General features: G+C 42.4%; 1 long non-coding RNA gene across 5 annotated transcripts in view; it reads left to right on the plus strand.

The window, feature by feature from the left end:
* Positions 1 to 2,355: 2,355 nt before the first annotated feature.
* The window catches only part of LOC112812994 (uncharacterized), a 67,168-nt gene continuing 42,945 nt past the window's right edge, over positions 2,356 to 26,578 (plus strand). For 3 of the 5 annotated variants that reach the window (XR_012381019.1, XR_012381021.1, XR_012381017.1), the window contains exon 1: positions 3,398 to 3,868. This is a non-coding gene — a long non-coding RNA (uncharacterized lncRNA). Of the gene's footprint in view, positions 2,479 to 3,397; positions 3,869 to 26,578 lie in introns of those variants that run through there. The other 2 variants (XR_012381018.1, XR_012381020.1) reach the window with 2 other exon arrangements.

Raw genomic sequence — 26,578 nt, forward strand, 5'->3', positions numbered from 1 at the left:
CCGACAGAGCCATAGAATTCGCCCTGGTCTTGGACCCATTCCCCTTCTTTTCTGGCTGATGAGTTTCCATGTCTTGACCCATCTGGGCCGACTGGAATGGAAGTTCTTTTTGAATGTCTTCCCTGGCTGGCCCTGACCCAATTCTGTACTGGATTTTGGGAATTCCAAGAAGTTTAAGCAGAAAGACCCAAACAGATGTCAAGTATAAAGTCAGGGGAGTATGTTAAACCACTGAAACTTGGGGAGCAAAATATGGCTTGGCGAAGTGTTTGTCATCATTGGTAAAATAGGTTACAAGTGATTCTTTAAACAAAAAAAAAGTTATAGAACTCTATTTTTCTCGTGCAGAAATGTGGTTTGGGGAATGACTTAGGTGTATATTACTCTAAAGTGATGGCACAAAGAGCAGCCAAAGGGTAGAGATTAGGTGATAAGGATAATAGAAAAGCCAACCTTTAGGGGTGCCTCAGTCAGTTCAGCGTCCGACTCTTGATTTCAGCTCAGGTCTTGATCTCAGGGTCGTGAGCTTGAGCCCTGTGTTGGGCTCCATGCCCTTAAAAAAAAAAAAATAGGAAGAAAAAAGAAAAGCTGACCTTTATATATAGTGTTTACTGTCTGTCGGGCAAACACTGTCTTCAGCACTACATATGTTATATTTTTAACCCAGGTACCACAGCTAGGAATGGTAGAGCCAGGATTCGAATCCCAGCAAGTCTGGCTCCAAGCTTTTAAAATGTTATAGATTCTTTTAGATGCCAAAGTTTTAGGTGTTTGATTTTTATTAACGTTCTGTTTTCATAGTCTGTTTTTATTTCCATTGAAAGCCATGTAATTATAGATTTTATGTTCTCTATGTGTCGTAGGAAGGTAACTTTCTTTAAGCCAATAAAATTTTACTCAAAAAAATCAGCGGCTAGATTAATACATCCCTTTTGAAGTATGAATACATTTTAATAACCGAGAACTATGTACCCACAGTTAAAATACCAAGGCTTCAAAAGTGTAATTGGGAAATGCACTTCTTAATTGTAGTGTGTGAGTTTAATTTCTGAAAGTCAATTCTATATGTAAATTTAATGTAGGGTTTATTCCAGTAAAACCCTACAGGGAATCCTTTTGAAAAGTGAATAGTCAACTCCTGAATTAACTCTTTTTCACTGTTCTCAGTGCGTGTGCTCTTTCTCTGGCTTCGTCTCCCAATTTGAAAATTAGATATTTGAACAGTTTTATATATTCTAGAAATAGAATGTATTTTCTATATCGTAACAAAATAAGTTCCCCATCAAGGCATAATCAACAATAAATGCCAAGCCTTAGTCCGGGCAGTTGCTGACTTTGCTCAAGGTTAAAGGAAGTATGCTGAAAAGAGATAACTGTAGTGAAACTGCTCAGGCCGAGCCTTCCAGATTTTTTGTGTGGGGAATTGCACTTCTTATTACTGTGTTCTTCCTGTCTGCGTAATACCTGGGAACAATTTATTCCATGTAATGCCACTCCCATCTTGGTAGTAAACTTTTTCCTGAAGAGGAAGACTTTTAGGCATGCCCATTTACTTAATTGGAATTTTCACAGATGACAGTTGATGATTTTCAATTTTTTCTTGCGCTGCTCGTAGCAGGTTGGGATTAAAGGACTGTATAGATCTGTGTGAGTGTGTGTGTGTGTGTGTGTGTGTGTGTGTGTGTGTGAGTGTGTGTGATGTGGCTGTATTGTACGTGTGTGCTTAAGTGAGTCGCTCAGGTTAGAATGTGAATCGCAGTAAATGCAAAAGTGAAAGCCTCAACGTGGCTCTCATGCTCCCGACCACTTCCTGAAGAACCTGCCACGTGGGTCCCACACTTGGACTTGAACTTGGGTCCTCAGGACAGAAAGAGTCTGAGTTTCCCCCATGGTAAAAAGCCTCTCGCAGACCTAAAGGTATAAAACCTGTTGACTGCTGTCGTGTGAACTCAAACGTTTGGTTGCCTCAGTTGTAATAAAATTTTTCAGCAGATAACTCTGAAGTTTTAAATATTTGGGAATAGAGCCAAAGCTTTGCCATACCTTAAAAATAATCTTGCAACTTTCTCATTTACGGGATCCCATCCTTTGAAACCCATTTAGAACGTGCGTTCTGATCCTGTAATGTACAAGTTATAAAGGAAAAATGTGAGCTTGTCAGATTAACTACAATCACCAGTCTAATAAAACTGAGTCACAGCCAAATGGGCTGCACTTAGGCTACCCTCCCATTCTAGGGAAAATGTGGCTGGGGGAGGCTGTGTGAGTCATCACCTGGTTTGTTTGACATACGCTTCCTTCCATAAATTGGGAATGGCAAGCAGCACAGTGTTCTGGGCTTGCCTCGGAGAAAGAGCTGTTGCAGCCTTGCATGATCAAAATAGGGCCTTTAGGTTTGAAGGATGAAGTTGAGCCCATGTTCTGGCTTCAGATGTCGGGGGAAGGGGAGAAACCGACAGATCCAAACAAAGAACATTTGTAAGTACCATTTTGGGGGGGGGGCGGTGGTAAAGAAATGGTAGGGGTTTTCACAATTGAATTTTTCCTAGGACATAAATATTTAAGAAATAAATTGGAGGTGTTAAAATAAAAACAGATTGGTAGCTAGTTCATTGGGTGGGGGGCTCATTTACTTAGTAAGAATGTTCTTGATGTGAGCAGTCTAAAATGATTACATGAGACAGAGAGCACGGGGGCGGGGGGAGACCTAGATATGATTTGGTAGTTACCATTCAAATCTGCAAATTTGTCATGACAGTGTTTAATTCTGTCGGAGCTACCCACCCATTTTGAAAGAAATGCACTTTGATTAAGAAACTTTTTCGTGGCAAACTTTGAATCTCCTTCAGGGGTATTTTGAGGGGATGGAAAGAGAGGGGACTTATGTCTCTTACACATTTTCCTACCGGGTTTTCTAGAGAGAGGTTCCTGGAGCCTTTTAAAATAAAGCCGTTTCGAATGCAAAATTGTCGGGGAGGCTGTAGAGGAAGGAGGAGTATATTTATAGATGAAGTGGGTTTGTAAACTCAGCGTCTGCTTTGGGATTAATTTTTAATATTTGCCAGGCATTCTTCTGATTTCCATCCTGGCTTGGTTGTGGCTCTTTCTCTCTGTCTGTGTGAAGCTCGGGTGTTCTCTGTTTTAAAGCCGGAGTTGTCACAGCCTGGGCGTTTTCTGTTTCGGCTTATGGCTTTTTTTTTTTTTTCTCTCTCTCTTTTCCTGAATGAGTGTCCTTTGTGTAACCCCAGTAATTCAGAAATCCTGCAGTCATAGGGACTGCCCTGTCATGTGACTTAGGTAGTAGGTGCTGCCTGTGATTGGTCAGCAGCTAATTGGCGGGTCCCTATAAGAGGTCCCGCTTCGGGTGTCCAGCCACTCTCCTGCCTGGAGTGCTGCTCAACGGGGGCAGAGGTGGGGGTGGGTGGCGGGTGTCCAGTGATTCAGCCACATGTGATAGATGACCAAGTGACTGCTTCCTTGGGGTCCGCACATCAGTGGAAGACACCCACACTGGTTGTGGCTGACTTGATCAAACTCTGGCTCCCTGAACTGGTAACTGTCACTTTAATATAGCTTACTGATTAAACTCAGAAAAATGCAGCTAAATTTTTCTTTTTTTTTGCCAGGAACTTGTGTGGACTTACTCCCTCTTCCCCACCTCCTACACCCCCCCCCCCTGTTCTTATTCGTTTTGTAACAGGAATGAAATGCAGTTAACGCTTTAGAAAACTTTCGCAGGAAAAAGCGCCTCGTGTGATCTGGAACAAAGACATTTTATAATCAGATTTATCAAGCTGTGAAGAGGGAGTTTTAGCGAATGGAATCAGCAGCATTCTGTCACCAGGAAATACTGCTTTATCCAGAATTGGTAAGTGAAAAGTGGCATCGCTCCTTAATAGATATCATATGGTGTATGTGGGAATTGTAAAATTGTTCACAGACCCCTAACAACTGTGTTGAACCAGAGAACACATAAATGGAATGAGGAATTCTAGAAAGAAGTAGCCCAAGAATATAGTATAAAGGCTGAGAAGAAGCCAGGTTATTAACAAAGATGAGCTGGGCTCTACCAGTTTAGACAAATACATGTAATATAACTGGTTGGCTTCCCCCCGCCTTTTTCTTTTTAGTGGGGAGAGACCAATAAAATGGGTTGTTTGGTAGAGTTGGGGCATTGACATTCCATGGGTATAGATGTCCATTTAGTCTGAATAGTATGTATAATATTTGAAGGGATGCTTTCGGCATTGCTCGGTTCACCCTCCTATCTCTCTCTTTACCCAAGGATGTCAAGCCTTTAGTTAGAACTCTACAAAATGAAAGTTTTAAGTAATGCATTGGAAACATTTCCTACTGCTGTGTGAAGGGCAGATTAAGCTGGTAATAGACTTTTTTACGTTTGTGTCATGAATTTTAAGATTGTTCTATTTGATTACAATTAGTACAGCAAAAGGGTGGATATTTCTAAATGGTCTGTCATGTTTCGAGAGATTGTGATTAGCAGTTCTTACTGGTGGACACGCGTCTGTTTGTCTTCCTCTGAAACAAATTCAGTTTTGTAATCTTGAATCTCAGCTGCCCCTACATTCCAGAACATTTCCAGAAAAATACAGTAAAGCTTTGAATACCTGTGTTATGTACAATAGGTTCTTATTTGTAAACTGTAAGAAACCACAATTTTCTATTAAGCATTTTATATTATCTGATTTCTTGATTTGGCTTTTTAAGAATGATTGTGCCGGGAAAGTGGAGTAATATAATTTTATATATATATATATATATAATATATATAATTAGGGTAGATGGCTACCTGATCTTAACCAGTTTTCTTATTGGTCAATAGAAGCAATCATGTGATGTCTACTTATAGAATCAGATGGAAAAAAATGTTATTTAACTGCTAGCGATTATATAGGTAGTTTTGGTGATGTTCCTTTATGAATGTGACTCTGTATAACTGAAACTGTTATTGACAGAGTGGTAAGTTTGGGGTTATATAGGATACAGTGTTTTTTTGTTTGTTTTTTAATGACCGTAAGCCAAACTGAAAGTTGACTCTGTATGTCTGACTTTTGCTTCCCATTCTGTTAATTTCAAAATCTGAAAATCCTTAACTTGAAAGGGAGAAATGTATAATAAACAGGATAGCAGTGTTGCAGTTTCTCTCTGTTGGCATTGGAGTGGGATGAGGTTGGAGGGTAGGGAGATGAATCTCGGAGGATCTATAAATTGTTTCTTTCTTACACACTTTGAGAACTCTTGATCAGTTTTTTCAGACTAATAGTTCTCAAGACTTTCACATAAGGATTTATTTTCTTTTTCCTTCCTTTTTTTTTTTTTTTTTTTAGAGTTTATTTATTTATCAGACAGAGAGAGAGACAGAGGCAGGCAGAGGGAGAAGCAGGCTCCTTGCTCAGCAAGGAGCCCGATGTGGGACTTGATCCCAGGACCCTGGGATCATGACCTAAGCCGAAGGCAGACGCTTAACCGACTGAGCCACCCAGGCGTCCCAAGGATTTATTTTCGAAGATTTAAATAAAAAGCAAGGTGAACATAGCCGTTAAGGGCAGGTCCTCCAATAAATCAGATTGGTGATCCAAACGTGTGACTATTACAAGTTATTTGCCTTAATTAAGGTGTGGCCGAGGATGGGAAAAATGCTTCTTGGTTCCCTGAAGCCCCTGAATAGGTGGGGTTTAGAATCTGGAGGACAGAAAACTGGTGACAAAGCTTTAGGATATTTACAGGTAACTTATATCCGACTGTTAGCTTGTGTTCAGTGATTCACAATTACTTTCAGCTCTGAATTTCATGTGAATACTTGGGCAAAACCATGATGATTTAATAACCTGGCTAAACACTGCTATGCTTAATGGAAAAAAAGCCTCTGTAAATTTTAGGTTTTACTCATCCATTTAGAAGCCATTGTTTTGCATGACAAAAATATAATAGAAGCAGGTTGAAACAATAAATGCCAGAAAGTAGCTCCCAGAAGAATTCCTTTAGAAATCCTCATGTTTTTAATTCTGTGTGCTCTTTTGTTATCAGTTTCTTAATTGTTAGAAATACATGTACAATAAATACCATTGCCCTGAATTCCCCACTTGGGGTTACTGAGAGTATTAATATTTTTGTATACTCGGAAAAGATATTGATGGTAGGCACATGTCTTTGTGGGCATGTGGAGCTACAGACTGAAGGGATTCTAGTTAAAATAATGTCTTGAGAATAGTATTTGCTATTTGCATATTCAGGGATCCAAACACGTTCCCTTTGGGCTTGTTTCTTAAGTTTTCGGTGTGGTGTACGGTTTTGTCCAATTGCATTTTGGGGAGGTAGGTATATGGGGTATATGGCTGTGTGTATATATTCGACTGGGGGGGGAGCTTTAATTGCTCGCGAAACAAGTGGCTGTTTGTTAGAACCTAGATAAGCCTCCTAGTGTTGTTCCTATGACAACTGAGGGGTTGGGTGTTGAAATGTAGCTTTAAGTTCTCGGTTTGGAAATGTCATTCAGACCTCCCACTACAGTCTCATTGAGTAGGAGGATAATGAGAAGGGGAAAAAACCATAAAGCAACATAAGTATCTCCGTTCATTTCATGTCTTCCTGACTTGCCTTTGTGTACAGATCACCATGGGAGTGGTAAACACAGGGTGTGAACAAAGCGATACTTCAGTATAAAATAAATGGAAAGGGGTCAGAAAAGTTGGGCAAGATAAATAACCACATATGGGGGTAATAAAGAGGCGGGAGAAGTCGGCTTCCATGGGTTTGTGCAAATCCTTTATCCAGTGCTGACCAGCAGTGACAACATCTTGAACCAGTTACTGTGCAGCTCTTCAAGAGCTGCAGATCTTTCCTTAAAATGCAACGTGGAGCAACATTCCTTTGGTAGCAGGAGACTTCACCACTTGGGCATAACTTTGGCTCATCTCCCCTAGGCTGGTTGCAGAGGATATGGTTTGCTTTGAAGGTACACGTTTTTAAGTCAAGTATTTGTCATTTCATAGCTTGTCTGTTTCCTGTGGGAAAGATAAGGTCGTACTGTGAAAATTGTGGTAAAACGTAAGGATTTTCTCCTATATTCAAAAAGTGCTTTTGAAAACCCTTCAAGATTACTTGCGACCTGTTTGTAGAAATGACTTGGTTGACTGAGTATCTTATGGTGCACTGTATTTGGGGAGGGGGAGGAAAGGGTTGTTTAGATCATATTTGGCATTAGATTAATTATGCAGTCATGAATTTTCCATGCCTGAAGGGCTTCCTATTTTCCACTCCTAAGTGGTTTTGACTATTTATTTGGTCATTAACCACGTCCGGAAGTCAGAAAGGAAGAGAAGACTTCAATGGGTTTTGCCCCTTGCTTAATATATATAGGTCCAACATCTCTTCTGAAATCCAGAAAGCTCTGAAAATCAAACGATTGTCATGTGAAAAGCTTGGTAGTAAACCCTGACCTGAACCAATGGAAGGCTATAGTCTTTATTTATCCCACTTAGTACCAATGTTTGTTATGTTTTACTGTAGAAATAGTAATGCTGGCTAGTTAGAGTCTTTATTTATGCCACTTAGTACCAATGTTTGTATGTTTTACTGTAGAAGTAGTAATGCGTTTGATTACGGAGTGCTGTACCAGGACACCCCCCCCCCCGGAGTTCTTTATAGGTAGAATAGTCACCCCGTCATCTTTTATCATATCATTACCATAATCACCAGATTGTCAGATAAGGGTTTGTGGACCTCTAATTACTGATACACCTGGGGTTCATATTCTATGCCAGGCACCGCTGTAAATGAATCACTGACCTCTAGAGCAGTGCCTGGCACACGGGTATAAAATGCTTTACATATATCAACTTATTTAAGCCTCACAAAAACTGAGTATCGCCAATGTGATCGTCATCCCCATTTGACATGGGGAAACTGATGCACAGAATGGTGAAGCAGCTTGCCCAGAGTGACACAGCCAGGAAGTATAGTAGGAGCCCAGGGTTGAAAGCAAGCAGGCTCATTGCAGTCTGCTCTTAATGAGCCCACTGCAGGTACGAGAGACGCCTGGAGACGGGGCCCTGGGACTCTCAACTGAGTCAGAGGGGCTGGTCAGCTATTCACCTGATTCCTAGTCACCCTGTGCCCTGGTGTCAGCAGAAGCTGAGGACATCAGGGGCCTGCTGTGGAATGCCTACATCAAGTTCTCCTGGGTGGGAGTGTGGGAGATCTGGGGGTCTGAGAGGCTATATTAATCTCTTTTCAGGCTTCCCAGCGTTGATCTCCATCAGCAGTCAGCCTGACTTCTTTACCTTGAAAAATTAAGATACACGAAACAACTCTTTGCTCAGTCCCAAGGAAACGATCTTGAGTGGCAGGCAGGAAAGTCTTTCTCTTAGACCATTTTCTGGGCCCCTAACCCAGCAGGAGGTCTGGGCTCTGCTGAGGGCCTGGGTCATCGTGAAGGGAGTGAGCTCCCTGGCGTGGGAGCCACACTGGGACAAAGCAGGGGCCCCTTGGGGGAATTCAGACAGCCTGTGGGACTTGAGCTGCACGACTCTGAATGCACAAAAGGCTACTTTTAACAGCACTTTTCAAAAAAGTATATAAGGCGTCTAATAACTACGTATTTCTAGGGCTAAAAAATTTCATTTATGCCAAGCAGACAGCAGCCTTCCCATTCTACTTCCCAAATTTGCTATTCCTCTACTCTGCTTGATTTTTCTTCGCACTTATCTCGGTCTGATGTATTACTTATGTATTCGTTTGCCATTTCAGTCAATTACTAGCAGACATGTTATTTTTTGAACTCACTTAAGGATCCTTGATTTATTGCTCTTTGATCTCCATCTTCAAACTTATTCCCCTCCCATCAATCTCAGACCGCTATCAATAATGAAAGTTTTTCTGCCCATTGGGTTTTTCTTACTTATTAGTTACCATTTTTATATTCACAACCATGAGAATTTCTTAAACAAACAGTTTTGATTGTGCAATCAGTATTTGGAGAACTGATGTCTTCATTCAGGAGAGGAAACTAGCCAAATTTGAATATAATCATTGAGTATTTTTTAAATCGAGAATATTTTAAATTACTAAGGAGGATATGCAAAGTAAAATACTTTCATATTTTGTGAACTGCCTTCAATTTAGATAGGGAGCTGGGGAAGGAACTATACCAAATATTGATTGCAGTGAAAACATGGAAACCCTCATTTCCATGGGTTAACATGCTAAACCCACCTACCTGGTACTGGTTTTTTGTGGGGAGGGAAAAATTAAGGGGAAAGAAAACCAATATAAAACAATTCTAAAATATTAACATTAAAGAATGTAAGTGATCTAATCTTGGACATTTCCTAGCTCAAGTTCCTAAGTTCTCAACTGTAACCTATTGCCTTTCAATCCTATATTGATTCTGGTTTATGCATTCCAGAGTATTTGGGACAATCTAAAACATAAAATGAAAAATACATATATATTATTAACTAAATAATGCGGTCATGTAACTAGATCATTAGAGTGCTTACATAGTTGATTTTCTTTCTTTAGTTCTTAAGGGAACGGATTAGATGCATATAAAGTACTTTCGTAAGTCAGTATAACATTTGGGGCATTTTGTTCTTCTTTGTTATATTTTAATAGCAAAATAGTTTCTTGTGTGGTCAACCTAATAAAGTAATACCTTACTTAAAAACGAAGTTTAACTGCTTACTTGAAGGTAGAAGGTGGAATCATTGATTATGAAAAGCAAGGTAAGGTTTTATCTTAAAGGATCTTCCTTTCCTGCCTTGGAAGACTTTGATTCTCCTTAAGTAACCTATTCTACTAAAAGCCCATTGCTGGTGGTGGCCTTGGAGGAATGCTTTAGTTTTCCCACCTCTCCCAAAAGCAGATGGATAAAGACTTTTTAAATGAAAGCCCATCGATTTCTGTCAGTTAGGGTTTGTGTGACATCTATAAAAAGTGGGACTGAAGTTCTTAAAAATGAGAGAAACTGAGCTGAGTTTGTACAGGCCCAGCGAAACCTTCCAGGGTGTTTTCAAAGTTCTGATTACTGGGGAAAAAAAAATCTCCAAACTTCCAGGCATTTTCTAGCGAGTATCAAGTATATGACAGTGGTTACAGTGACCCCCAAGAAGGTACCTGTTCACAGCACCCATTGAAGTGTTTGCTCCCCGAGAGACCCAGGCTTTGGAAGCAAGTAGACCTGTGCCCCAAGCTCATCCTTGCCCCTTGCTGGTCGAGTAAACTACTCCATTTATTTCCCTAGGCCCTAGAGTAAGTGGAGTGTCAGTCCGAACTAGCGCATAGGACTGTTGCGTGAAATGAGAGAACACGAGTAAAGGCACATGCTGTGGTTGCCGGAATAGTGGTGCTTAACACACTTGAGTTCCCTTCCCATGTCCTTTTGGGAACAGACTTCCGTTTTTAGTCTCAAAGCCTGTGGTCCCGTTCTAAGTTCTAGGTCTCTCTCTGTTTCGCATCAGATGAAGGAAAACAGTGATGGCGATGGTGGCCTCCATTTTCCGCCCACTTTGCCACCATGTTCTAGGTAGTCACTCTTGCGAGCGCTCTGCCTGCATTTTCCTGTTTAATCCTCTGGACAACCCACTGGTGCAATGAGTATGCCCGCTTCGTAGATGAGGACACTGAGGCACAGGGCTAAGGGACATGTTTAGGGCCATTCATTCCCCTGATAAGCTGTGGACCCAGAATCTGAATCCAAATAGGCTCTTGCCAGTATAGATGGTTAAGAACTTCTGGCAGAAAAGCAGAATAAAAGTTGACTGAACCTGAAAGTCTCAGAAATGGTCTTCTCATTTCTATTCTGCAAAGTGTCACGTCTTCCAGGCCTGGCCCTCTCAATATTGAAATACACAGTTGACTTTTTCTGCTTCTTATTTCACGAATCAACGGGAGCAATTTTAGTCATTTGTGTTTTATGAGTTTAAATTAGGCCACTAAAGTCCAGGAGGGGAATTCCTTGTTTTCATTTGATCTCATGCACTAACAGATTTACTCATGTAACTTCCCCTATTTTTTTCTCAAATGTTTTCACTTGAAAGTGGGGGTGGAAGGGAGAAGTATGTGAGCATTTGGTTCGCAGGGATGCACTTTCATTAGCCTTTCTGGAGATTCTTTATCTGGTATAGAATTAATCCATAGAAAGGTAAAATGAGTAAGAGTCTGTAATGACTAATGTTTTTCTTCTTTATCTCCATCTAGTTCTGGGTGCTATCTGGAAGGGCAAAACTGCAAAGTCAAGAATTGCAGGAAGCCATCTATGTGCATATAAAAGCCTACATTTGGATGAGGAGTTGATTTTCAGAATATGGGAAAGGGGTTTCACATTGAGAATTTCCTCTTCCCTCAAATGTGGGCTGAGAATTTGACTTGGAAGGTGAGAGGGGGCTAGCCTAGCCCACGGATTCAGGGTGCTGAGAAATCTCTCTCTTTTTTAAGATTTTATTTATTTGACAGAGAGAGCAAGAGAGAGCATGATGGGGGGAGGGAGAGGGAGAAGCAAACTCCCTGCTGAGTAGGGAGCCCAGTGCAGGGCTCAATTCCAGGACGCTGAGATCATGACCTGAGCCAAAAGCAGATGCCCAACACGCTGAGCCACCCAGGTGCCCCTAGAAATCTCTTTAAAACCTCTCCTGGCCTTGGACTGAGCCTGCTCATGGGAGGATATACTAACGGAACCAACCTTCCTTCCTCCCTCCCTCCCTGTCTCCCTCCCTCCCTGTCTCCCTCCCTCCTTGCTTCCATTATCCATATTCTCACACAACTGATTCAACTCCTACCTGCAGACAGATGGAAGAAAGGACCGGGTGAGGGTCCATTAGGGGAAGGCAGCCCACTCTTTGTTCCTTTCCCCTCAGCGACTCCATCTTTTATTTGATCCTTTGCCATTTTTGTGACAAGGCGCATTTCACAGGCCGACATTCATAAAAGTCTTTAAGCATCTTCCTTTGGCAGCCGGGCTTCTTTTTTAAAATCAGGAGAAGAAAAGGCTCGTGACAAGAAAATAATGCAGAGAAATGGTCTTTCTTTCTTTCTTTTTTGATGGTGGTGGAAGGAGGGCCCTGGTAGGGAATGTGGCAGGAAATACAGTCTTAAGAACTCCTGAACTTTCAACTCCTTTCCCTGTTTGGAGCCCATTAAGAGATGGCAAAGGCGTCCACAACGAGGTCTTGGAAAAAAATTTTTTAAGTAGAATTTAAACTAAATTGGAAGAAAAAGTTCTGCTCTGCACTCACTTAAATTGATTGCGAGTTTCTGAAGATATCTGTAAGTAGAGATGTGAAAAATGAGGGCTACCTTCTCTCTTGGGGCGACGAGGATGGATAGGGAAGGAGGTCCTTTGCCATCGGTTTTGAAAAACCCCTAAGCGGCCATTTCAGTTCTTTGTCACGGTGCAAACTTGGTGTGTTTTCTGGTACAGGGTTGACCACAGCAGCCTAGTCAATGAAAGCACTTTCTGTGTTTCAGGACGAACTGTGAGGTTCTGCATCAGTAGGAGGTCTATATGGTACATTGGAGGGAACCATTAAGGTAGATGCAAGAGCAAAATTACTCAGAGTCTGAAAGGATGGCTCATTATCTCAGGGCTCTTCTCTCTGAGCAAGATCAAATAAGGACTGTCTGGGACAAGCTAGGTAAGACAGTAGATTCTACCGTTTTCTCCATCCTGTTTGACATCCCTGCTCCATAAAACCCTCCCTTATCTACTACCCATGGATCGCAGGGAGAGAATAAAAGTGTTCTTTCTCCCCTCCCTCCCCCAGCCCTGCATGATCTCTCCCAGTGTTTGGGGAAATGATCACGCTCCTGCAGCTCCCGTCCACCTGGCCCTTGAAGTATGGGGTGTTTGGTTAGGTATCAACAAAAATCGGCCCAGGTGCCAACTAGACTTTAGAAGCTTGTAGTGGGAACAATTGGCAAAAGAAAGCATCATGTGGGGAATGTTCATCTTACAAAAATGTGGTGTACACCTACCACATGCTAGGTGGTGTTTTCGGTCTGAGAATACAACCATGAACAAGGTCGCTGCCCGCGCGTGGGGCGAAGAGGGGAGGCTGACAGAGGTCGAGCAAGGAGGTATATGCTGGCTGTTGGGAGGCACCTAGGAAGAAAAAGAAAACCAGGTGAGACAGATGAGTATCCGGGAGTCCGGGGAAGAACAGCTTTATCCAGGGCTCTCTGGAAAGGCCTCTCCGATGTTGTGATAATGGCTCAGAGGCTTATCCATGGGTATGTGGAGGAAGAAGGTTCTAGGCAGAGAAAACAAAACCACTGCAGTGGAGCTGGGAGGAGCAAGCTTGGTATGTCCAGGGGTTAGAAAGGAGGCCAGTGTGGAACAGCAAGCCAGGGGGAAGGTAGCAGACGAGGTCTGGGAGGTAGTGAACGTCCGATGTCGTAGGGCCCTGTTGGCCATAGAAGCTGCTAAGAGGTTAGGAGACGAGAACTAGAGAGAAGGAAGATGGCGTTCCGAGGGTATGGGCGGTTTATGTAGGGGTCCTAGAGAGTCCAGCCCACGGTACCTCATCACTGAAGCGTGTACAAGTCACTTAGGGCTCTCTTTTGGTAAAAAGCTACTTTTGTCATTTAAATGAGAATACAAAAACCTTGGTAGAGCGAGAGAAAGTTGAGCTATCACCTCCTTACCCCAGTGAAGGAGCCAGAAGTGGGTACTTCTTCCTGTCACCGTTATTCCTCAGAGGTGTAGGGTCCTCAGGTGACCAGCACTGGGATGTTGCTATTCCCTTTAGGCTCGCCAAAAATTCACTCCCCGTGGGGCATGTCTTTGCCCATTTTAAGCTCAAGTGAAACAGTTTAGAATTTGGAACTGCCATGGTTTTCGAGTACTTCTGTGTTAAATATGCCATGTTTTCTTTTTCGTAGCCCCCAGGTTTATGTTCAGCGAATTGATAGATTTCCTCATAATTCTGTACGAAAACTTGTTCAATCCAGGTTAAACACCTATGTTACGCAGCACTCGTGTTACTGTTGGAGGCAGAAAGGGAGCATGGGAAAGTCAAAGCACTTGCCCCATTGGGAGGAGCGGAATTGTATCAACTTTTTCTCTTCTGAAAAACTGTGTTAAAGACATTTTTTTGCAATCTCTTAAAGATACAGTTGAATGCTGTAAATGGATTGCAGCCCCTGGTCTGTCATCACCTGATAGTAAACATCCTCCTTCTGGTGTAAGGTATGTAGGATATCTGTCATCTGGGACTTTTCCTGGTAACTGATGTGGCCTCGATGAGAATAGACACCAAATGTATGTACACGTTGTTGCATCGACATCGGACCACGCAACTGGGTCTGACAACACAGAAAGGTTCGCAGGGGCTTGATAGCTCTTTGTGGTGATTGTCCAGGTTTATCTTTCCTTCACACCACCTGAGACTTAATCCCTGAACTCTTCTCATCTAGCCCGACTTTCCGCTAGTTAGTTATGCATTTGGGTTAGCACTTGTATTCTTTGAGCCAAGGACCCACCTGCAGGAAAGAGTTACTGGTTTTGTCATTTATAGTTGAGTTCAACTGGACCGGATTTCCTCACTGCCTCTGGCTGAAACTTTTCTGACTGAGAGAATGAGAGTTTCACTTGTGGGTTGGAGAAATTAGTAATTGGGGAACATAGAGTGTTTGGTGTTTGCTCCTTTCCACCCTCCCGCTGAGGTAGGAACTCTGTAGTGGGTGAAGGGAGTGGAGAGTTGGCTCTTCATGTGGAAGCCAGCCCCCTTGGATGAGCTGGATGGGGAGCTGAGAGAGAAAGGTGTAGAGGTGCACTGATAAGGAAGGATGTCGGAGAGCCCCAGGGGACCCACAAATTTCTGGTCCTAAGTCCAGGTGGCCTTGGGCCCTTCCTTGCCTTACTTCTTTCGGGCATCCCCAACCTGGGGTCCATTCCTGCTTAGCTCCTGAGAAATGAGGGGCATGTTCCTGATTGAGCAAGGAATTCACGAATGGGATTCCCAGTCCCCATCTCCCCCACATTCTCCTGCGTACATCTCTCAACTGAATCTGCTTTCTAGGTGAAATGGAGAGAGCTTGGTATTAAGGTCCCTTTTCCGCCAGTCTCTGACTTGTAGCTTTGTGGTGGGAGATGCGTGTGTTACCCATGAAGTGGCATGTTCTCTTTGGTCCTTTGTCTAAGGCTGGTCACGTCTGATGGTCTCCTGGGGCCTGAGCCGTTTTACCCCATGCACCCCGGGATTTCCCCCTCTGCTTCCCCCATATAAATAGACAATTTGCTGCCTGTGTTCTAAAACCTTGATATTTCTGCCTTTGACTTGGAGTCTATTCTGGAACGACTGTGTGGTGGCTGGGCACTGCAAAATGAGTCAGTTCCTGCAGTTTGGTTACAAGTTCTCAAAAAGTATTTCAGAATGTGGATGTGGTCAGCAGAGTCATTTTCCAGGCATCTAAAAGGAAACCCACATCAACTGTAACAATTGAGCTGAGAACCGATGGCCCTGCACAGCAGAACCAGGCCTGCTTTTCCTCAAAGGAAAGCCCATAGCTGCCCTCAATCTAGCCTACTCTGTAGATCTTAAAGGAGACTTCATCTTCATGCTTGCAAATCACATTTTAGCTGCAACTGATTGCACGAACAGAGAGCTAGAGGTTTGGCCTTTGTCACTTTTTGAATGTGGGCACAAGTTTGACATAAGAAATTATTTTTGTAAAATGGAATCTTAAGGGATTAGAATCCAATGAGCACAAAGTGTGAAATGTGGTTTCAGGACAGCCACTTTGGTGGTTTTAGCTAATGCGCTGAGGAAGAACTAAGATGGCTTAGGTACCACTGGAGTATGTGAAAATACGATCATTTTGTTTACTGATTGAGTTCTGAAGCTACGTAGAGTTAAATGCAATACCAATAAAAAGAATTCAGTCCTTTTCACGCTTTAAAAGAATTTCAAGTTTGTCATAACATTTGGAGAATATTTTAGTTCTGCACTGGTAGATTCTGTTATCCTCTTGGGTACCATGAATTATGTAAAATTTTGATTGAGTTCTTCATTACCTGTTTTGCGCCATCTGTGAAAACCGATGGAGTTTTCAATAATAAGGAAACAACCTAGAAAAAATGGACAGATGGTTTGAACAGGCACTTCCCCAAAGAACACAGATGGCATATAAGCACGTGAAATGATGTTCACCATCAGTAGTCATTAAGCAAATGCAAACTGAGACACCAGTGATATACCATGACACACCTAACTGAATGGCTGCAATGAAAAAGGCTGATCATACCAAGTGTTGGCGAATTTGTGGATGATCTAGAACACTTTTAATACATTTAGGTAGAAATGTAAAATGGCACATTTTGGAAGACGCCTGGCCATGTCTTCCATTGTTAAACATACACCAACCGTAGGTTCCAGATATTCCCCTCCTACAGAAAAGAAGGCCTATGTCTACGTGCTGTGTTTACAGCTGTTTTATAAGTAATAGCTAAAAACTGGAAGCAGCTGTAATGTCCATCAACAGGTGAATAGATCAACAAACTGTGGTGTATCTGTCTGGATACTACTGAAGAATAAAAAGAAGTGAGCTGGGGCGCCTGGGTGGCTCAGTCGTTAAGCGTCTGCCTTCGGCTCAGGTCATGATCCCAGGGTCCTGGAATCGAGTCCCACATCGGGCTCCCCGCTCCGCGGGAAGCCTGCTTCTCCCTCTCCCACTCCCCTTGCCTGTGTTCCTGCTCTCGCTGTCTCTCTCTCTCTGTCAGATAAATAAATAAAATCTTAAAAAAAAAAAAAAAAGAAGTGAGCTATTCATATAGTCAGCATGGAGGACCCCCCAGCCTAAGTGAAAGAAGCCAGACAGGAAAGAAGTACATACTGTATGATTGAATTTATGTAGAATTCTAGAACATGGACATGGAAAGACATTTATTTAGAATGACAGAAAGCAGATCCCTGGTTGCTTGGGGTGGGAGAGGTAGGGTAGCCAGTGGGAGGGATTACAAAAGGGCACAGGGGAACTTTGGGGCTGGTGGATAATCTCACTAACTTGTTTGTGGTGATGGTTTCACAGCTGTATGCATATGTCAAAACTTAGTCAAATTGTATACTTTCAACATATGCAGGTGATTGTGTGTTAGTTATTCCTCAATTAAGAAAAACTAAAAAAAAAAGCAATCACTGTGATGGTAGATGGAGCATTAATAATGCCATTATTTGAAAAAAATAAAGACTTAGCATCTCTTAGAGGGGGAAAAAAAGCTGATGCAGTTTTCATGGTTTGGGGATAGAAATAGAACCTTCTAGTACAGATGAGAAACCAAAGTTAAGCTGAACGTAATAAATGTGAAAGCTTTAGTTCCTTGTATTTCCAAGGCACCGAAACAAGTGGTTCAAGACGGATCTTGTCCAGCACTGTGGGGTCAGCTGCCTGCCCAGGTTTATAATAAGCATCTGTCCTCAAATACAACTACTGTAGCACTCACCAGATGATGAGGGAGGGCCTAAGGCATCTGAAGCGGGGTTCAGATTGCAAAGATAGACATGAAACCCCCACCTTCAGATTCTACCATTGGTAGAGAAGTAAATCTATCCGCAGAGCACGTGGAAATTGGTAAAAGCCCTTTCATAAACCTCATTTTGTGTGATCATCTCAATAATCCCATTATGGGTAGGCTCAGTATTCTCATTTGCTTGGGGGGACACGCCGAGACCCAGAGAAACCAGGCTGTTCGCTGGATCACAGAGTCCCCAACTTTTTGGGCAGCCGTCACCGTTCTTCCTACTGTACCTTGCTGCTTCCCCAAATTCCTGTCATTGAATATTTGGCCAGGATTCTTTACCCATCGATTTGTCAGGCAGTCACGAGTCCCCTCTATTTGTATATCAGCTGTTCATGGCATGATTTTTAATCCTGTTTCCCCATCTGTAAGTGGGTAGTAACATAACTGCAGGCTACACGAGATTGTCGTAAGGGTCAAAGGCTCATATGGTGAAAGAGCCGTGGGAGCTCGTAAACGCCATATACACAGCGGGGGTTCATATTTACTATGTACGTGATTGATTTCCTTATTGGGCCGGCTTACTGTTGGCACGATAGTGAGCGAGCGGCTTTGTAGAACAAACAGGTAAGTCGGGAGTGCTTCATTCCATTGGTTGCATCATGACTTCCATCAAGATTGTCATGTTCATAATAAATGAATTTATTTTAAACTCTTCCTTAAACAGTCCGTAGTTGGGCTCCCGGTGATTGAAATTGGTGGCTTTGAAAGGACACAAAACAGCTGAAGGCAGGTGCCATTTGGGTTTACTCAGCCAACAAGGTTGGCCCGTCTCTGCTTGGCCCCTTTTTTCCTCCTTGGCTGTGTTGACTGCCATTTATTTCTCTTTGCTCCTTGTCACATCCAGTATCCCTCTTCCTTTGTGCTGGGTCTGTTGCCAACCAGACTTCTCCCCAGCTTCGGTGATAAACCATATGGGGACCATTGTAGCCTTTTGTACTCTCTAGGATGGCGTTTCACAAAACATGTTTTCAGGAGACAGGGGAAAACGGTGGTTGAATAAGTTCAGGAAAAGCTGGGTTGAACAACATTAAATAGGTTTCTTTCCTGCAGGACTCCTCAGAACTTTATATGGTTGTATGGAAACTTTGAGAGGAGCATATGGTACATCTACAACATTTCCCAAATTTAACAGATTCAAAGAATTGGGGTGTGTGTGTGTGTAATCATCTCTCAGTTTAATACTCCAAAGTTGAACACACTTTGGAAAATGCCGTTTGGTAACTTGTTATTTGATACGTTGGTAAAATGACAATTTTCCGACGAGTTTTCGGTCTGTCCCTCCTGGCACATCGAATACAAAACATGATTTGTTTTCTTGACTGGGTCGCAAGAGTTCCAGTTTCTAAACTTTTTATTCATGGTTTTAAAGCTCCTTCAGGTTTCTTTTAACCTTGGAAAATCAGGAGATGTAATCATAGGAAGGCACAGAGATCATAAGGTTTTGCCTAAGGATGAAAGTCAGTGGAAGGAATTTCTCGCTCTGTCTTTTTTTTCACCAAATTGTCTAGATTCTGCCTTTTGAAGTACCTCCATTTATTCCATCCTGGCTTCCATAGGGGCATTTAGGAAAGAAAAGTGATGGACACACCAGCTCTCTGGTGGACATGGGGCTTGTGTTAACTGTGAGTCACTACAGCTGTAGGATGACTTTGACCTCTCAGCAAGAATTACCATTGGATTTTTTTTTTTTTTTTTTTTTTTTACAGTTTGTTCCCCAGACCACAGAAAGTTGAATAATCAGCATAGGACTTAAAAGAGAGAGAGTGTCAGAACGAACAGTAATTGTCAGCGAGAAATTTGAATAGTTTCAATGCTGTTGCCTGCCAGCTAGGAATGGGAAGCGGGAGAATGAAATGGGGGGTAAGGGGCATTGAGTTGGGACGCGGACCCGGTGACTCGGGACTTGGGTGAGTTGGCATCGTTCCTGGCCTGTCACGTCTCCATAGGATGTGTGAGCACCCCACAGGCCGGGTGTGCCAGGAAAGCTCAGGCTTGTGGTTTGGATTGCTCATCAGGCTCTGGGGTTCACGGCTCTTCTAGGTTTGCCTGCTTACCTCTAGTGTGTTCTCATTAGAAGTCGAGGGTTCCCCCATCATTTCGGAGCTGCTTCTTCCTGGCCATCTTCTGGGAATGCTGTTCCCTTGCTATTCCTTTTTGACTGAAAATCGCTACCACGGTACCTTGCCATTCACACTCCCCAGATTACCCCCCCCCCCCCATACACACATATTCTCTTACCCTCTTTAGCCAGTCCTTTCAAGGTTATATTATCCTTCAGTGCGAACTACCTCTCCTGACCCCTTTCTCCGCTCCTAGAAAGAGGAACCAGATTTCCCGTGTTACCATTAATATAAACAGCAGTTGTGTTTCTGTTATTTACCCTTTCAACCGAGCGATAAAGCTTGCCTCTGCGTCTCCCCCCAACCCTGCACAGGAAGAGAGACTTCCTTCCTTCATTTCTTGCCTTTGCTCAGGCCTGTGAATAATCTTCCCTTTCTCCGGATGCTCACCTTCTCTTAACTTTTTTTTTTTTCCTTTAACTCCTGAGAGGGACTCCTCCTGTATCCTTCCCCTCCCAACTTCCGGTTCTCTCCATCTGATCCCCTTCCTCTTCCACCTAGTTCCCAGGACCACCCTCGCTGACGAGTACCTGTGTGTGGTGGCTGGGTGTTGGGCTCCCCTTACACCCCTTTGCCCTTTGTCATTTTCCATGGCCCCCCCTCTTCACTATCCCTCTTCCTCTTTATGTTCTAGAGGACTTCTGTGATGATCTCACAAATCCATCTCCCCCTGTAAGCAGCGAGCTTCAGCTTTGGATATTTTTGTCTTCGTTATGTTTTGAATCTGGCTCATTTTAATTAGATGGGTTGTGTTTCTCTAAGCACTGACATATGCTTGACAGAACCATCCCTGTATTGGCAAAAACCTTTCACTGTGAGCATGGACCTAGTCCAGCTTCAACTAATAAGGAGGGAAGAAGAGGAGAAAGATTGCTGTCGTCACGGCTTTTCAGGGCCCTTGGTCAGTACTGAGTTATTGCCACCGAAACACTTTTGGTTTCTTTATGACCAGTTGAACTGGTCACACATCCACTGGGTGGCGATCACTGTGGGAGCAAATGCTTGATGCTTTACTGCTGGCTTTCTTCCGTTCTCTAGAAGTTTAAAAATAGCCAGTTCTGCCCTTTTCCTTTATTTGGCACATATCGGGACAGTCTTTATAAATGTCAATGAGCTTTCCTGTTTTCTCTTTGTTACACAAGAAGAATCCAGGTTGTCATCCTGTTGCTCTTGGTGAATGTCTTGTGGGTATTGTAGCCACTAGGTGATCAGATAATACCAACAGGCATGATATATACACGGAGCCCTCCATCATTTCAAACCGTTTTTATTAGCCCCTCCAAATCTTCACATGGATCGGTTAGCTGTCTTCCCTTTTCCTTTGTGGTATGAGCCATTTACCCAAGCCAATAATTTAAAAAAATCCACGTACTACCATACACCTCATAATAATCGAAGCCCAGTACTACTTCTGGTAGACCCCTGTGGTTTTTAGACGAGGCTTCCTTTGATCACATTATAGTTCATTTTGTAACCTTCACAAGCAAAAGAAATTGTCATATATGGATGTTCCTTTTTCTTCTTTTCTTTCTTCTGTTCCCTTCCCTCCCCTGCCATTCCCTGTTCGGTTGTCTCGAAGTTTTTCATTTCACCAGAGTAGATCTTGCTTAGGGCGTTTAGGAGAGCCTTCCCGAACCCCCGGGACTCTTCTGTACCGCAAGGGGTTATATAGGAACATGCACTCTGAGACAGTGCTATCGCTAGCCTACACTCTGGTAGGAAAATATGCTCTTTTACAAATAGCTTGATCCTATAAGCACCCACAAATCTTAGAGAAAGGTATCGTAAAACTAAGATGGGAAGCAAGTATTGTTCAAAGGATAAAGAAATATAAGAATTTCCCTGAAATGGAGATACTCTCTCACTGTTTTTTGTTTGTTTCATTTATTTTTTTTCAGATTTTACTTTTAAGTAATCTCTACGCCCAACGTGGGGCTCGAACCTACAATCCCGAGATCAAGAGTCCCATGCTCTGCTGACTGAGCCAGTCAGACCCCCCCCCCCTCCCCTGGTTTATTTTTCAAAGTGTGTTAGTACAGGTGCCGGGCACTTCATTGAGAGTTCTTTGGCAAATATTTACTAAAAGATGACTATGATCCAGTGTACTATGCTGTACCTGGGGAATCTCAAAAGAATAGGACTCCGTTCTTACCCTCAAAGAGCTCACATTCTCAGAGGGAGACGCATTTCCAAACAAATAATTGAAGAGCACTTTGGCTTGTGTTTCTGGCTGAGACACAGACTGAGTGATCTGGAAGCTTGCTCTGGGTAGCATGTCACTAACTTTCCAGAAGACTCTGGGAAGGCCCTTTAGAATCCTAGAAGAGTCTCTCTGAGCTGGGCCCGGCAGAGGGGGAAGAGCAGTGGGCCAAGCAGTGTGCAGAGGACACGTAGTCACTCCCCTTCAGTCCGTCTGAGAGTGGGAAGAGTGAAGACTTTAACACCGTGGACACATTCAGTGACCAAAGGAGTTTTTGTACAGTGGCGAGAGCCAGAGGCGTGGCAGAGATACGATTATAAATGAAACCTGCAGTCTTAGGGGTGTGTGATATGGGCGCCTTTAGAAAATAGCACAAAGCTTAGAAACGAGACCAACTTTAGAAAGACCCCAGTAATGATGTAGCGTCGTCGTGGGTTAATTGTGATTAAATAAAAGTCTGAGTCAAGGAATCTTGGGGGGTACTGCCTGCTTGGTTATTTATAGGTTCAGAAAACAGTCACCTTGTTTTGATAGTCTTTTTTTTTTTTTTTTAACTTAACCATTGATAGAATGCAAATTACTTTTTTTTTCTTCAATGATAAGCATTCCTTATTGCACACTGCTGACATCGTATGAAGTGAATTGAGGGGGTTCCTTTCAAAGAGGGGGAGAAGTGACAATGAGATGTATTTGCATGTGGATTTGAGTTCAATTAATTTCTGGAACTTGTCCATAAGGAGGCTGTTACTTAGGTGAAAATTATCCTTTTTCTCGGAGCGTTTTTTAATGAGTAAAATGATTCATGTTTTCACCCAGTGATTGTGTAAAAAAAAAAAAAAACTTTGGTTTTCGTTGAGAAGGATTAAAGGCATGTGTCTAATTGCTAAATATTATTCTTAAGAAACTAGTCTGAGTCTGTCTTTATGGGTTCTAAGTGGTTTCGCCTTTAGAAGCTTGTTTTAGGATCTTGTGCCAACCTCATCCCTTCCCAGGCCTGTTCAGACTAGAATGATCTGGCAGGGCAAGGTCTTTTTTAATATATATATATATATATTGTCTTGAGCAGGAGTGTCTCAGAAAAGGTTCACCTTGCTCTTTAGGTTGATTTGCAGAGCAGTTTACTAACTAGAGCGAGGTGAGAATCAAGTGACCGTCAGCTGGTGTGAATGTTTTCGGTCAGCCCAGTCACGGGATCTCAAGTATGCGAGAGTTGGATGGGCTGCCACCACACACCGACTGTGGCGAGACCCTGGCTCAGATACTCGTAGCATCACACAAAAGGAATCCCAAGTTCACAAGAACGTACTTGAATTAGTCACCTGTATTTAAAAGGTTGGCTTTTCCTCTGACATCATTTCACCCCGTGTGTGTATATGTGTGCATTTCTTTCCGGGGCGGTAGTTGAGTTAAGGAGACTTTTTGTTCTTAACCACGTGGGAGGCAGTTTGTTAGTTGTTTTGTTTTCTTGCAAACGACTTTATTGAGGTATAATTGGTATACAAAGAACTGTACATATTTAATGTGTGCAGTTTGATGCGTTTGAACGTAATGCAAACACCCATGATGCTATCAGCACAATCAAGGTGTGACAGACCTGTCCGACACTTCCTGAAGTTTCCTTGTGTGTGTGTGTGTGTGTGTGGTCAGAACACTTACCAGGAGATCTACCCCATGGGAGACCGTTTTTATTCGCTTCTAAAGTAAACTCTGACTTGGTTAGGATAGCATTCTGGGGTGTGTTCTGTCAAATCCATAAATAATATTTTCGAAGTTGATCTCTACCCCTTTTGAGTTACGGAAAACTGCTGGTACATGCCCTAAAGTATGTGAGATCTCATGGATGGGGGTCAGAGGGGACATCTGGAGCCCAACTTGACAGTTTTGACTTGGGAAAGTGAACATTCTGGCTGTGCTCTGACATTGTTCATCCCTCTCCATTGACTTCCATGTACAGTGCTTGGGGTCAACATTTCTTTGCCCAAAGTACAATTTCTAAAGTCAATGATACTTCGGGAGGGGCTCAAATAGCATTGTCCCAATAATCCCTTAAAAAGACAGGGTAAAATCTACTCTTCTTTGGTTGAATGACCCACAAAACCACATTTCTTTCATTTCTAGTGGAACTTTGATGAGAATGCCATTTTATATCTGTCATCTTAGCTTTAAACATCAGCGGGTTTCTTTACTTCTTGATTTGGTTTATAGGTCACCCCTGTTCTAATTCTGGAGGGAAAGCTCTTCGGATTCTAGGTTAACATTTCAAGAAATGGCCTTTATCCCAGTTCCAAGCAGGTTTTTCAACAGCAGGTGGCAGGCTTCACTCTGAATCAGTCATCTTCTTTCCCATTCTGCGTACCTTGAATAAATGGTCTGTAGCCAGAATGGACAGAATTTTTAAAAATTATTGTCTTTGTTTTGCTTGTTTGCACCATGAATGAAACTTGCGCAGCAAGTACCTTGGTTATAATTTTGTCACCCGGCCCTGGGGCTGAGCTGGCTTCTTAATTGTTAGATAATGGAGTTACATAATGTGACATTTTTAGTTGGACCTGCTTGCTTTTCTTTGACTATGACTTCTAAACGTTGGAAATGGGTTATTGGTTAATAGTCTGTGCTATAGTGTATTCTTTAGATATTCTATTGTATATTTTAATAAAGTTGAAAAATGTGTATTTATTGGTTGGTGGTTGACACTAATCTATAGTACCGCCTCTAATAAAACCTTTTTTTTTTAAAGGGAAGTTTTTTTTGTTTGTTTGTTTTTTAAAGGTTTTATTTATTTGAGAGAGAGAGTGAGAGAGAGAGAGCACACGAGGGGGGGGGGTCAGAGGGAGAAGCAGACTCCCCACTGAGCAGGGAGCCCGACGTGGGACTCGATCCAGGGACTCCAGGATCATGACCTGAGCCGAAGGCAGTCGCTCAACCAACTGAGCCACCCAGGCGCCCTCTAATAAAATCTTATTTACAGTTTTTCCTTTTTGGATTACCTAGATAAGTTTAGAAGTAGGGGGAAAAGACCATCTTAACTTTATAGTTCCTTAAATGCAAGGACATTTGGAGGATAGACCGGGCAAGCTGTAACAATTAAAAATATCATTCTTCTAATTTAAATCTAGACCAAAACTTATAAAAGATAGTCCTTTGGATTTTGTCATTAAAACTAACCAAACTAAACCCTTGTTTCATTGTAATTGCAGTCTTATTCATAAAAGTAGAGTTATAAACATTTAGTTTTAGTGGTTTATGAAATGTAAATTGGCGTGTTCTATAAATGCTTTATTTTACATTGAGGGTAATATTCAGCCAAACCTGCACAAGCAGTCTTTATTTCTACTTTGGTAGGTATGCCCAGGCTTTCAGGCAATGCCAAAATGTACTTCATAGATGGAATTGGTTTTAATTTATTTAAAAAGAGAAAAAAAAAAAAACCAAGCAATCAAACAAAAACCTACTTCACCTTGTAAATTTCAGCCTCCTCCCCGACGATCTAACCACCTGATGCAACACTATTATTATGACTTGGCAAGTAGGTTCTCTCTTAAAATTAGACATCTGTGATTAAATAGTTAAATCATTCCCTTAAAATGTATATATTCAGAGCTCCCAGAAAGCTGGTCGTTTTTTCTTATAGCTACCAACGGTTTTTTTAAAGGCACTTTCCTTGGCGGCCAATTTTTGACCTGTCCAGTCAAGTTCTAAGTGTAGCCTTTCTTCCAGTTGATGATCACTTTTCTAATAGAAATCTTTTCCAAGTGATAGCCAAAGCCTTTTAAATGCCTACAAAGGTAGGAGTCGAAAACGCATACTCAGAGCAAAGTCGTGTGGTCATTTACGTTCTAGAATAATCTTAAAAGTCACACGTAATAATTGGCCACCGTGGTCATGTGCTAATAGAAGAATGCCTTCTCGAGGACACCAGGCTTTTGTGCTGCTTTGGGGCCTTTGTTCTGACTTTCGCCTCCCTCTGCAGTGTTCTCACCCCAGGTTTGTGACAACGTTCTCCTCCTCCTCCTTCAGGAAGCTGCTCAAATGTCACACCCACTGCGAGGCTTTCCCTGACTACCTATGAAAATAGCATTCCTCTTTACTGTGGCATTCCTCTGTGAAATGATCATACCTATCAATTGAGTTTCTTTTTTGCCTTTGCCTACGCACGCCTTAAATCTTTGACTTCAGGCACTGTCACATCCCCAGTGCCCGGCATAAAGTATGGAAAAGGCACTCAGTAGGCATTTCTGGGGTGAATGAATGAGTGAATGAATGAATCAATGGAGAGGACACTTACCTGCTCTGGCTTATGGGAGGAAGGCTTGAAACTGACATGGTGGTGACCTGCTGCCTTGGATACTTTGTGGCATATCTTTTTTGCAGTTTCCTTTGGTGTTTCAGACATTTTGTAGAAATAACTGTATCATCCTCAATTTATAGCGGGGAAATAACAGGGGTTTTTTTTTTTTTTTGGTTTTTTACTGCCATGTATTTTATGTATGTGCATCATGGCTAGATTAGCCAAGTTCAAGTGGCATAAAGCAAACAAAAAGTGGTCCAAGGCCACAATAAAATGGTGGGTTGGGTTTTTTTCTTGTTTGTTTGCTCAGTTCTTTGTTTTTCATATATAACATTTTATTGCAAAAACATGCCAAATAACCAACTGTAGATTTTTCTCACCATCATGTACACTCCAGAAAGGCAGGGATTTTCATCTGTTTTGTTTGGTTTGCT

This window comes from Callorhinus ursinus, unplaced genomic scaffold (genome assembly GCF_003265705.2).
Source record: "Callorhinus ursinus isolate GAN/ISIS: 27379988/994484 unplaced genomic scaffold, GSC_fseal_2.0 scaffold16, whole genome shotgun sequence".
In the NCBI taxonomy this organism is placed as follows: Eukaryota; Metazoa; Chordata; class Mammalia; order Carnivora; family Otariidae; genus Callorhinus; species Callorhinus ursinus.